A 13,224-nucleotide genomic window follows, 5' to 3' on the forward strand; every position below is an offset into this window, starting at 1 on the left:
CAGAACAGTCCGGGCAAGTAGGCTGAACATAACAGCAGCCAAAACTTGGGCTTTAGCTCGAGACCGGCGACAGAGAATGAGCAGCCTAGAAACGAGAAATGTTGAGGAGCAATAATGAGAATTTTATAGGAAAGGTAGTGCTATAAGTTGCGTGGGCGAGCAACGCTAGCTAACTATACCTGCGCTTGCTGCCGGTTGCCTGCATAAGAGAAAGGGTTTAGAGTTGTTAGAGCAAGAAGTTTTTAGGTATGCGGTGAAGATTTAGTCTCGCAAGGTGAGACGGGGCATAGAATGGTTAGCCGGGATAGGAGTAACACAGATTTTAGTGAAGGGGTACCATCCATTGTAAACAGAGGAGGCAAGTTTACAAGGAGCTTTTACATTTAGAGCAATTAAGTCTCTTTGCTGTTGTACATTGAACACAGCGCTATGCAACAGATGGTTGACATTTTTTGTGTTTCCAAAGCTTGAGAGGCCGTTTGGGTCACGTCGAGGAGGGTTTCCGCAGTGACAGAGGCTTGAGTGAAGGTCACGGCGGCAACAGTACCAGCTGCCGGCAGCGATGGGCTACGTGTCGTGCTGGGCAAGTTGTTGCTGGATTCCTAGAAACAAGACTTAAAAGGAGAACTTATTTTATGCAATCAGGGGGGCTCAAACGCGCTCCCCTTTTCCTCAAAATTATCGGCTGACTGGTAGATAACTCTCAGTAAAACCTGTACTAGGATGCAAAACTGTGAGTTGTTGAAAATATTAGTACTGACACAGGGTGTTAGACCCATGCTACATGCCCATTTAAGTCCTGGCGAAGGAATTAGGTAAGTGTTTCCTGAGGAATTGAACTCATTGGATGTATTTCTATTACAAAGCCCGTGGAAGCCTGCCGGTGGCGTGCCAATGCAAGTGCCCCTACCCGATACTTCAGGGAGGGTAAGTCCTAGGCCACTATGCCAATCACAAGAATTTGAGGACTTGCTAACATTAAAGGTACCATTGACAGCGATTCCCTCATAATATGGAGGACTAGACTGCAAGCATCCCAAAATTAAGTTAAACATTCTGTTGCCTAAGGGGGTTCTGGTACCAGCGGGAGGAGAAGCACTAGAACTCAAGGATAAAGTAAAGATATGGGATGCCACGGTAGGCTGGGCTGGTATAGCAGTGGTTCGTTTGGTAGGTATGGAAGGAGACTGATATTTGGGTTTTACTGCCAAATTCGGTCCTACTGCAGACTCGAAGTCCCCAAGTTTCAATTGGTTGGAGACTTTCGGGCATGGGTGGTGAAAGAGATGTTTAATGGGTTACATTTTAAACTAACGCACTCCCCAGAACCCTCCCATTTGGATGTCTCCAGTGCCCCTGTAGGTTTTCTGCACTGATCAGCGTTCAGCGGCTTATCCTTGCTGGGTTTTCTTTTGACAGTAATTGAATTCCAAGATGAAGAAGGGGACCACCAAGCATCACCCGTGGTCTCGCATCCCCATTTAGCACAATAGAAATATTGGTGTTGGCCACAGCTATACGCCTTTTCCCTGTCCCGGTCGTCCCGGGGACAAACATAAAAAGGCCTTTTATAAAGAGCGGCCCTAGCTCGAGGGTTTACACTTTTCCCAGGTTTGTTTGGATCAACAGAGGGAATGTTAAAGTCATCCGCCCCTGCAATTAACTGACATAAATCAACTACGAGGGAGGGCCACCACTGTCCCATGGGATGCTTACTATCAGTTTTGGTAGCCACGATATCACCATTGGAATTCAGGATTTGCCAAGTTTGTTTTACAGGTTGGTGAGGGTTGGGAGGTTCGGCACCTGCTAAAATCCTTTTAAGATGAAGTCCCAACAGAATACAGCCCAGCAGCTGGGGTCCAGTTACCCTGACTGCCTGCATCACTTTGTCCCGCACAGCTATTTTAATTATTCTTTTAATTAAAGGAGAAAAACTAACAGGTTATGGCAAGCAAAATTCTTTCTAATAGATTCCAATCTTTTGGGGCAATTGTTGCTAATATCACTGCCCACATTAGGGCCAGAGGACAAATGAATAAGAACCAATAATAGTTCATGAGACGTTAGTGATGGGGTAAATCTGTAAGCAAGAGTTCTTTTGGCTCCCGGTCTTTGGCTTTATTTGTAGAGGCCGTTGCTGGTCGGACGGAGCGTGAAGGGATCCAGAGGGGTTGCGGCTCACTTTCTGGAAAGACACAAGCAAAACCGCGCCCCTGCGCTAGGAGCGGGGTGGGACCTGACCAAGTATTTGTGACTGGGTCACGCCAGTAGACTAAGGGGACCACTGAAGGTTGGTTGGCTGGGCCCCAATGCCTGTGCAGGGGTGACAGACCATCTTTGTCAAAGGTCAACAAATTTAAAACTATGAGGACTTGAGTAATAATGTCTTTGGGTGATGCCTGAGGCATGTTACTTCTTTGCTTTTCAATTTGAATTTTGATCCTTTTGTTTAGTGCCTCAACCATGGCCTGCCCCTGAGGGTTATAGGGGATGCCAAAATGGTGAGTGATGTTGTACATATCCAGAAAACTTTTGAAGGCAGCGCTGCGATACGCAGGACCATTGTCTGTTTTTAGGTCCCAAGGGACTCCCATAAAGAGAATTCCTTGCCTGAGGGCTTGAACACAATGCTTGGCAGTCTCTCCTGGGAGAGGGACGGCGTAACACATGCCAGAATAGGTATTTATGATTACATGCAAATGCTTGTGACGCCCGAAAGACGGAACATGAGTGACATCCATCTGCCATCTAGCGTTGGGCTTGAGACCTCGGGGATTTACCCCTTGTGGCTGTAGAGGTCCCAAGGGCACGAATGGAGCGCAAGTGGCGCAGCTTCTGACTAAATACTTAGCTGTTTCGATAGGCAACCCACATAGATGCCGGATTGCCCCTGCAGACAGGTGGAACCTGCTGTGTAACTGTTTGGCAGTGTTGACGGGGTCCTGCACGGTTGCGAGGACCTGGGCTGAGACAGCCCTGTCAACGAGCCGATTGCCTTCGGCAATGGGGCCTGGGAGGCCCGAGTGGCTGCGTACATGTGCAATAAACCACGGAGGTCCTCTTTCTTCAAGGGTGTTTTTTAGTAAAAATAAGAATTTGTCTATAGGCTTACTTAGATCGGGGTAAAACATGGCTAAGGCGAGGACTTTACAAACTTGGTAGGTGTACAAACTATCAGTGAAAATACTTACCGGCTCTTCAGGGAATTGTTGTAAGGCTAGGGTGACAGTTACCAACTCCCCTACCTGTACCGAGTGATGGTTTGATTGCACAACGCAGACAGGCTCTTTACGGTGAGGGACGAAGGCTATAAACGCGAGTTTGGTTTTAGAGGCGTCTGTAAAAATAGTAGTGGCTCATGGCACAGGGGCCGACGCTGGGAAAGGGTGAAAAGGACCTGAGCTTGGCCATAGTGGGATGTGTCTGACTGCCTGACAGAGCTTGTGAGGAGGGTATTTGCTGGAGACCTCCCCGTGGAAGCCGAGCATTAGCGCCTGCATGTCGGGATTAAATTGTAGCAGCCAGGTAAACTGCTTGTCCTCAATAGGTCAGATTAGTACATCTGGAGGCCTCCCTACCAGCTGAACTGCTGCTTTGATTAGGTCTTGGGCTAAGGTTATCCACAGCTTTACCTGTGGGCAGATTTTACGGAGTTTACTTTTGGCTGGATGAATCCACATTAGGGGATCATCTTGCCAAAGAACGCCCGATGGTGAATGGTAAGTGTCTAGGATCATGGCTATTAGTGACTGATTAGGTTGATATCTACCCAGGTTACTGGAGGCAAAACATTCATTGAAAAGGTGTAAGGCTAGTTTCGCCTGCCATGTGAGCTTAATATGTTGATTAATGGCCTCGACTGTCTTGTTGCTAGTTTTTAACAATGAGAACAGTGGTTCCAACTGTTGGGTTGTTACGGGGAGGGCCGACCTGACCCAATTTATTTGCCCGCAAAGCTGTTGTAACTTATGCAATCGTAGGCGTTCCGGAATTTCAAATGAAAATTTAGTAGGTGCAACCTTTTGACCAATGGTATAGCCCAAGAATGTGTAGGGAGGAGTGGTTTGGACTTTATCGGGCTGGACAGTTAGCCCCAAACTTTGGAGATTAGCGATTAGCAATGACAAGACATCTGCAATTGTTCCTGAGTATCCGCTCCTACAAGCACATCGTCCATATAATGGAGAATAGTGGCTTGCAAGCGGAGAGGCTGTACAGCAACATTCACATATGCCTGACAAATGGCTGGGCTATTTCGCATGCCTTGTGGTAGAACCTTCCATTGATAACGCTGTGCTGCCCCCATGTGGTTAGTAACTGGCACTGTGAAGGCAAATTTTTCTTTGTCCCTGTCATGTAACAGAATGGAGAAGAAATGGTCCTTTATATCTATGGTGGCTATTTGCAGATGTTTAGCAAGAGCTGCAGGGTGAGGCATGCCAGGCTGAGGGGACCCCATACGTTGGATATGCCTGTTAATAACGGTCCACATTATGGTTTGGGGGTGTTCCTGCTGACACCCCGGGTCTCTTGGGGACGGGGCTGAGACCTGCCCCTTTGGAAGTTTAAAGGTGGGTTAGGTGCGTGGCAATTGCGTGCCCAGTGATAGCCATTGTTACACTTTGGGCAAGGGGTTTTGGGCTTTCTCTCTTGCCAGCATTTTCCTTCTGGTGGCTTGGCCCCCGTGTCTCTCGGGTCAGGTTGCTTAGGACACTCCCGAGCAAAATGTCCAGACTCACCGCACCGGTAACATTTATTAGTAGCTCTAAGTGCGAGTGCTAGGGAGTCAGCAAGATCTCTTGCGGAAGGGTTAATGTTGGAACAAGCAAGTACCCAATCAGAGATGGACTTCTCTCTAACGCCTGCCAGCGCTTGTCTGAAGATGGGACGGGCTCCCTCAAATATAAGTTCCTTAGCCAGCGCATCCTGCCCCTGATGATCATATATTTTGTTTCTGCAAGCCTCTTGTACCCTAGAGACAAAGGAGGCGAAATCCTCGTCTGTTTTCTGAATTAACTTGGTAATTTGTTCTGGTCTGGAGGCTGAACAATTACGGAAGGCCCGCATGGCTACTTCTCGTAACTGAACCCAAAACCCATACGGGGCAGCAGCATAGACCGCTGGGTCGAAGTACCGACCACTCCCGAGGAAAGACTCAAGAGGGATGCCGAGGCCCGGGGGCCCTCCTGGGTAATCTATTTGTCGAGCAGCCCGCTTGGCCCCTGAGTTGAAGTGCGCCTTCCAATCAACATACTGGCCTGGGGTGAGAATAGCTCTGGCTAGAGTTGTCCAATCGTGAGGTGTGTTAAGGTGCGTGGACATTTCCTCTAGCAGGTGGGTCGCGTATGGACTCGCAAACCCGTCTTCCTTGACCGCTTTGCGCAGTTGCTTGATTGCCTCTGCACTGTGAGGATACCAAGCAAGTGGGCGCTGCTGCGTCGGCTGGAGATTCATAGGGAAGCATCCAACCACGGGCGGCAGGAGGGGCCGCTGGGGCTCAGTAGGCCATGCCGCTGCAGCGGACTGAACAGGTGGGCTACCAGGCCAGACTGGGCTGGCGGCCGTGGCCCCGGAGTCACAAAATGATGGACAGGTCTCACAAAATGGCAAAGGAGGGGCATAAGATGGCGGACCAGGCTCCTCCCCTGTGAGAGGAGGGGTCGAGGGAGTGTCGTTCCGCTTTTTTAACTCCGGAGGAGGCGGAAGTGGGTTGGGAGGGAGTGAGTTACAAGATGGCTCCTGGCCACTCCCTTTCGGGAGGGCGGGATAAAGGTCCTTCCTGTTGCTTTGTTCTTTACTCGAGGAAGAAGCCGGAAGGCCGCCATTTGTATCCCTCGGAGGATCTACCTCTAGCCGATTATTAAGCTGATCGAGCAGCGACTCGGCGACCGAGTCTGACTCAGAATCGGAGCCGTTAGTTTCCGCGGCCATCGCTCGGGCCGGGTGGCCATCTGTTGGCAGCGAGGAGCCCTGAAGGCAGGAGCGAATGGCAAGGAGAGTGGGGAGCAACCCCGGAGGGAAACGCTTACCCTCGTGCTCCATTTTGTCCATTACTCTCGCAATTAGCTGATCATAAGTGTCTATACTCCACAGGTGGCAAGTCACTAGCCACGGGTTAAAAGGAAGCAGGAGATCCCAATAAACCTGCAGCTGCTTAACAGAGACTTTACACTTATGAGTGTCTAAAAGCGCCGCTAGGGCACGGACCTGTGGTGCCTGCTGCCGAGTAATTCTGCTACCCAAGTTAACCAAAATTTAGTGAGACAACTAGCCACTCCGATCAGGGCCTAGGACTTCCTTGGGAGTTTATTTGGGTGGCTAGTGCCGAGGGCGCTTACCTTGGATGAGGTCCTAGGGTGCCGTGGGAGTTCGCCGGGTGAGGAGAGAGGGGTCCCTGTTCGGGCGCCACTTGCGGTTTGGCCCAACCGCTAAACTATCGGGGTCCCTCTACTCCTCAGCTTCTCACTGCTTGCTAGACGACACTGCCGCACGCAGAAAAGGGGCTCGAGCCGGGGGTCTGGGTCCAAGGGGCGCATGCAGGAGACCTCCTTGCGGTTTGGCCCAACCGCTAAACTATCGGGGTCCCTCTACTCCTCAGCTTCTCACTGCTTGCTAGACGACACTGCCGCACGCAGAAAAGGGGCTCGAGCCGGGGGTCTGGGTCCAAGGGGCGCACGCAGGAGACCTCGCTGCGGGTCTAAAGGACTGGAGGCCGAGCCAATTAAGGCATAAAGCGAGGTAGCTTTATTGTTGATAGACGCTTATGCCAGGGCCGCCAGTAGCTAAAGACCACGAGGCTCGGCGAGCCCTGGATTATATACAGTTTGAGGAGAGGCGGAGTTAGGGCGTGGCCTCCAGGGGAGGGTAGCCAATCACACAGGGAGGACGGATGAGTGACTGTGACCATAGAGATGCTGTTCCTGAGTGTACCCGTAGCAGAGGATGTTGGGTAGGTGGAGGACTAAGGAGAAGGCCAATAGAGTTAAAGAGACAAGGCTGCATCATCACTAGTCGCCGGTGAGGCTTGTAATTCAGAGGTCTAGAAGAACCGGACGTGCCAAAATGGCGAGGGAGGGAGAGAAAAAGACTAAGCTACCAGGCCAAGAATAAAATTATGCCACAGTAAGCAAATAATCAAAAAGTATTGGCAAAGTCCCCTGAGGGATGGGAGAAAGAATATTAAACTATTCAGCCTTACCATCATGGAATCCCCTGATACTGTGTCAAACTTTAGAGACACCGAAATCAATAGGCCATGCCCTCGATCATGAGGCTTACTCTTGTGAAGCTTATGTAGGTAGCAGAGTTCAGTTAGACCTTGCTACCTATCACAACAGGCCAATCCCCAACCAAGACCATTCCAACCAATCCTAAAGAACACCTAGGGCAATTTATAAGATTCCACAAGGGTTCCATGTGCTAGAGTAACTTTCCAGAAACCTACAACCTCCAGATGGGTCCCTGAACCAGGTAAGTCCTGAAACCTAGCCCACTCTCTCCAGAACATCAGATAGTTACATCTCCCCACCCCATATTAGTGACAGACCCTTCCAATATGAAAAATTTAGAATTACCAGAGCCCAAACACCCCTAAAGAGAGGGATGGAAAGGTCAAAGGTGATGGTGAGTTATACAGAGAAGATAGGATTTAACAAATGAATATGAATACTGAATCATTAAATTTATATCTCTTTTAGTCTCCAGTATTTTAGAGCAGCTAGAAGTAAAAATCTAAAATTGTGAAATTGTAACCCATGTCAAACTCTGATGTTCTACAACCAATCGTGGTGCTGTGTTTTGAAATTTATAGCTTTTTTGTATATATGTTATTTTTCACAAAAAAAGGAGAAAAGTCGATTGTGATGATAAAAAAATATTCAAGCCCTCTAGCCTCCTATATTCTGGAGCAGCTAGAAGGAATAATATGAGAGGATCAAACGGTATAGCCCATGACAAACTCTGGGATCTGTCCTGTAACTACTTGTTGAAGAGTGCTTTGAAAACTATTTTTTCTAAATTTCTTTGCTCTGTATATATGTTATACTATACAATTAAAAAAAGTTAAAATTAAATTTAAAAAATGAACCCCCATATTCAGGAAGGTTCGCTATATGCTCCTCTCTCCCACCACCACATGTCAATCTGGTATTTGTAATTATCCCACTGTAAATGCAGTTTACCAATTAGAGTCGTTTTTACCATAAGCAATGTTGCTTAGTAAGAGAGTTGAAATTCTTCCTTATCTAGCTCCCAAAGAAGCAGAAAAAGTTTAACAAAGGTTACATTCTTCTATAGAAGGAGGGAAAGTTCTCTCTTTCCTTGACCTATCCTACGTTTTGACACTCTCTCTTCCCTTGATTCTGGGACATTATGGCAGACTACTAGTTTTCCATCTAGAATTCATTCTGAACTTTTTCCTGGGTCAGTGGTTCACGCAACAAAGGACTACCAGGTTATTAAATAAATTCTCATCAGTAGAGTAGATGCATATGTATTATATATAAAACTGCTTCTCTTGCTTAAAAGAATCTGGCTTTCCTTGGGCTCTTCTCTTTCCCCTGTCCTATACAACAAAATATAGATAAACCTATAATCCAGTTTTGACCATGCAGGTGAGGATGATACTTTAGGAAATGTTAGGGCAGCAACATGAAATATACCTGAGCCCCTGACTTACCTCATTCAGCAGAAACATCCCACCAGTTCTTGACTAGCTACACCATTATCTAAGATGGCATAAAAGAGCATGGAGTGGGATATGGGAGAAAGGAATTATCTTTTTAAGCTACTGTATGTCCAGAGTTTCTTTGTTATAGCAGCTTAGCTTTTAATTTAACTAACACAGATTTTCTCTTACCTCTCTGGGTTTCCCTCCCAATCTCATTTAGGGTCTTGTAGCCATCAATTGCCTAATCATTAAATGTTGAAGGGTCTTACGCCTTGGTCTTAGGTCCTCTTGTTACTCTAAAATCTCTCCCCCATGCAATCTCCTCCATTCTTGTGGCTACAAATATCTTTTATATGGAATAACTGCAAAATTTATATTTATAATTAAGATTATCCTTAGAGACCCCAGATCATTTGTATTAGCCTAGGTTCTTCAAAAAAAACAGACCTTCAGACAAAGGCATAATCACAGGTACTCTATAGCTAATGGAGCATAGGAGCAGGAGTAAATGGGGGAGAGCAAAGCAGGGAAGAAAATTAAGGATGTCAAGAATGTATTTTCAAGTTTGTCATCAATATGAAGTAACTTGCTGCTCAATCCTACATATCTATCTGAAATGCATCTTACAGCCATCTGTCCCAGGGGTAAAAAGGAGAAAGAAATGATCCATCAGCTGTCATACCCCTGTGGTCAAATTTTCACTCTGTGAGGTGTTAACAATCTCACACTTGCAGGCTGTAAAAGTGTGAGCACCAGGCAGATTCCTGTGGCGTCATCTACCATGGTGCTGCAGTATTAGAGAAGTAAAGGGTACACAACACAGGCCCAAGTTGAGGCACTGTCAAGTTGCACTCAAATGGAAACAGAGCTCACAGAACAATTCCTGTAGTGCTAAATGAAATAAGAAAAAGATGAGGCCCCCAATAATCTCAAGTAATGCTCAAGAGGTTTCTGAAACAGCCCACCCCTTGCATCATTATGGTCCCCTTGTGCCTTCCATTATTAAGTCCAACTAACTCTTCTTCAAGGTTGATGCCAGCACAATCTCTATAAAATCTTAACGCAAAAGTTAATGAAAATGCTATAATCTCACTGCTCCAACTGTTTAGAGGTGTATACCCATAACCAATTTCGGCCAGGGGAAATAACCGCCACGTTATCCTTTCCTTACTCTCACAGGGTCACGGTTGCTGTAATTTCAGATTAAGTTCCCTGGGTTCCAGACATACTCCTTCCTAACCTCATGTGTAGCAGCAATCCTCGATACTCATGGGAATCAAGGTCAATTATCTTCAACGACTACAGTTACTCCTTTCTTTGCCTGCTGGTCCATGAGTAAGAGGAGCCCAGAATGGCCAGATAGCAGTCACGGTTTCAAGTTCAGTAAAACCCTTATTGTGTTCTCTCCTGGAAACATTCTTTGCCTCAGAATCAGAGTCTCAAATCTGTCAGAGCCTAAGGTTATAGAGATGAGAAGCAAAAGCTGATTGATTAGTGGGAGCAATGATAAAAGAAATCATTCCTACTTCCATCTTGGTTGATTGCAAAAATAGCCACAATTCTGTACCCCTCCCTGAATCCATGCCCTTTGCAAGGTGACTTTGAAGCTCTTTCCATCAAGAGGCAATCTTTCGCCATCCCTTGCAACTGGGTTCGTCTTGTGACTTGTTTTGGCCAATAAATGCAGCAGAAGTGACATTGTGCCAGTTTTAAGTCTAGTCTTTAGGAGGTCTTGCATGTTTCTGCTCTCTCTTGAAAACCTGAATCCAAAATATGAACAAGTCCAGACCATGCTACTGAATGATGAGAGACCACATTAAGCAGACAACAGCATTCCAGCTATGGCTATCCTAGACCTATCAAACTGTTCTCAAACTGATCCAGAAGCTAACAGTAGGCACATGAGTGAGTCTAGCCAAGACCAGAAGAACTACTCGGTGGAGCCTAGCGCAAATTGCTGACTTGCATAATTGTGAGCTAAATAAATGGTTTTAAGCCACTAAGCTTTAGAGTAGTTTGTTGCACGCAAACTTTAGCTCCACATTTGGAGCCAAACACATTTGGCTTTTGTCCCATGCATAAACTGCATCCTGAAGTACAGCATCCCCAATCCTTTGGGTGTTATCCTCAAGTAGGCACATTCGCTGACGCTTTAAGAGGCCATTTCACTGTAATATGGTAAGACCAATGAATCTTGTAATCATGTGCCCATTGTCTCCACTCCTTTACCACAAAATAAGTCTTGTGATCTAAAGCAATGTTAATATGTCAGTTTAAGTTGTATGACAGTGTTGCCAACAAAGTGCTGCAGGCAGGGAAGGCAGACTTATGTTCAAAGAATGGATCAATTCTACCAAGGACAAAATAATTCATGCCTAAAAAGGTACTTATTTATTTTTTTATTGAGGTGCGTGGGCCCAGGAATCGAACTCAGGTCTCCCGCATGAAAAGCAGGCCTTCTAACCACTGAACTACCTGTGCACCCTAATTTTTATTAGTGTAACATTTGGTTTTGCTTTTGTTTTTCCAGAACTTCTTAGGGGTGGAAGCAGATGTGTATAACAAAATCTATAAACAACATCCAGATCTTTTAATTCCTTTATTCTCCCTGGAAAACTGTCTGCTAAGTATATTATCCTTAGTGTTATAGTTGGGGAAACCACAAGGGGAGGTGAAGTCATTATTGCTGGAGTTGAGGGAGCTTTTTGAGGCTGTGTTCCCAGGGGATGCAAAGAACTATAAATTTTAGTGTGAGGAAGTTACCACAGTTTTCAATGCACCAGAAACACGCTGCCCCAGAATCATCCCATCCCTCATCCCTATACAACTGGTGGGAAGGCAACATTCCCCATTTTTACTTCTACCATTACCTCTGAGTAAGACTTAGAAGCTAAGTCACTGCCCAGAAGGCTCCTAATATGAGCACCAGGTAAGTGCAATATGAAAGAGCAATGTTAGAGAAACAAAGAGAGAGCATCTCTTTACTTAGACAAGTGCAGGCTCCACACAAGACCACCAGGCATTACCTAACAAATAGCAGGTGCCTAATAATCACTTGTGGAATTTATGAGTGGATGAGCAAAGGAATTGGAGCCTATCCTGTGAAAGTGTGCAATCCTAGATGTAGTTGTAGCTTAGTGAAAAGTGGGCTAAACTTCAAATCAAGAAGTCTTATTAATTCAGATCCTGGCTCTGCTAAAACTCAGTGCCTAGATAATGTGGATTCATGACTATATCATAAAACCATTGTGAGGATTAACAAACTAAGAGAACTTTTAGTGGGGCATAGATTATTTGACAGTGATAAGTCTTATCTGTATTTTTCTCTTGAAAAATTTATGATTTACATTTAGAATTCACTTAGCTGATTTCATGTACTTTTGATGGTTTTATCATGTTTCAAAAAGTTAAAAAAAAAAAGTTACTTTCTGGAAAATTGGAGGCATAATGTACCTAATCTCCATCATGACTACTACCACCTGATGCACTGATGAGCTCAATAAATGTTTATGGTCCTACATCCAAAGCATTTTTTAGTGCCTATATTTCGTCTTTATGTCTCCTATAGATTATTGGGAAGCCAGTTATCCCTCCAGGGTATTTGTTTTCTGGACTATTCCCTTAATACATTCTCTATAAATTAATTTCTCAATATTCAAATCAGTTGTTTAACAGAATCATACAAAGAGCTCAGGACAACATTTAACAATATGCTTGGATGAAAATAAAAGAAAAAAGGAATACTGAAAAAAATGTTTCTGTGAGACCTTCCTGGGGACTTCAAACAGAAACTATGGCAAATGATAGAAGTAGAGATTTCTGTTGTGCCCATGTGAGATGTGGAGGAAGGGGAGGACACAGCAAGAAGTCTTCCAGAAAGGACTTTTAATATTTTCATTCCTTCAAAACTCATAGCTTGCCCTCCCCTCCATTTATGTCCCCGTGATACACCATAATGAAAATCTTTCTCCTGCAGTCTCCATAGTTGCTAAAGAATATTTATTCAGCTAATATTTTTGAGTGCCCTCTATACCACATGATGTGATAAAACTCTGAGCTGTTTCCTGAGACCATATCAGCCTATAACTCCAAGAGTAGTTATTAGACGCAGTTGCCATTTCCTTATTATGAGTCCTGTAGCCTGTGGAAAGTAATTTTCATTATTTCTGGGAATCCTGAAAAAGTTCTCATACGAACTCTGCCCTCTCCCTGGTGGGTGGAATTATCTGTTTTCTTCTTCTTCTGATCAAGGTCGCTGAAAACTATTTTTCTGTTCCATACTGATGCCATCGCACTGATGCTTTCAGAGCTGCTAATGTCAGGCAGCCTTATCTTCTCTGAAGTCCAATGCCTCCCTCCACTTTGCATAAAAATGTGGAAAATGTCTCTCTCACCCAGTTTCACACTTTATTATTCAGTCATGGAAAAAGTTATCTAACAAAGTCCCTCCATTTCCTTTAGGTTCTGCTACCAGACTCCATACTTTGGTTTAGACACAGGCAAGGGGGCTGGGTAGAGAACCAAAAATAGAATCAGACATGGTGTCATCTTGC

This window comes from Tamandua tetradactyla, chromosome 25 (assembly GCF_023851605.1).
Source record: "Tamandua tetradactyla isolate mTamTet1 chromosome 25, mTamTet1.pri, whole genome shotgun sequence".
NCBI classification, from domain to species: Eukaryota; Metazoa; Chordata; class Mammalia; order Pilosa; family Myrmecophagidae; genus Tamandua; species Tamandua tetradactyla.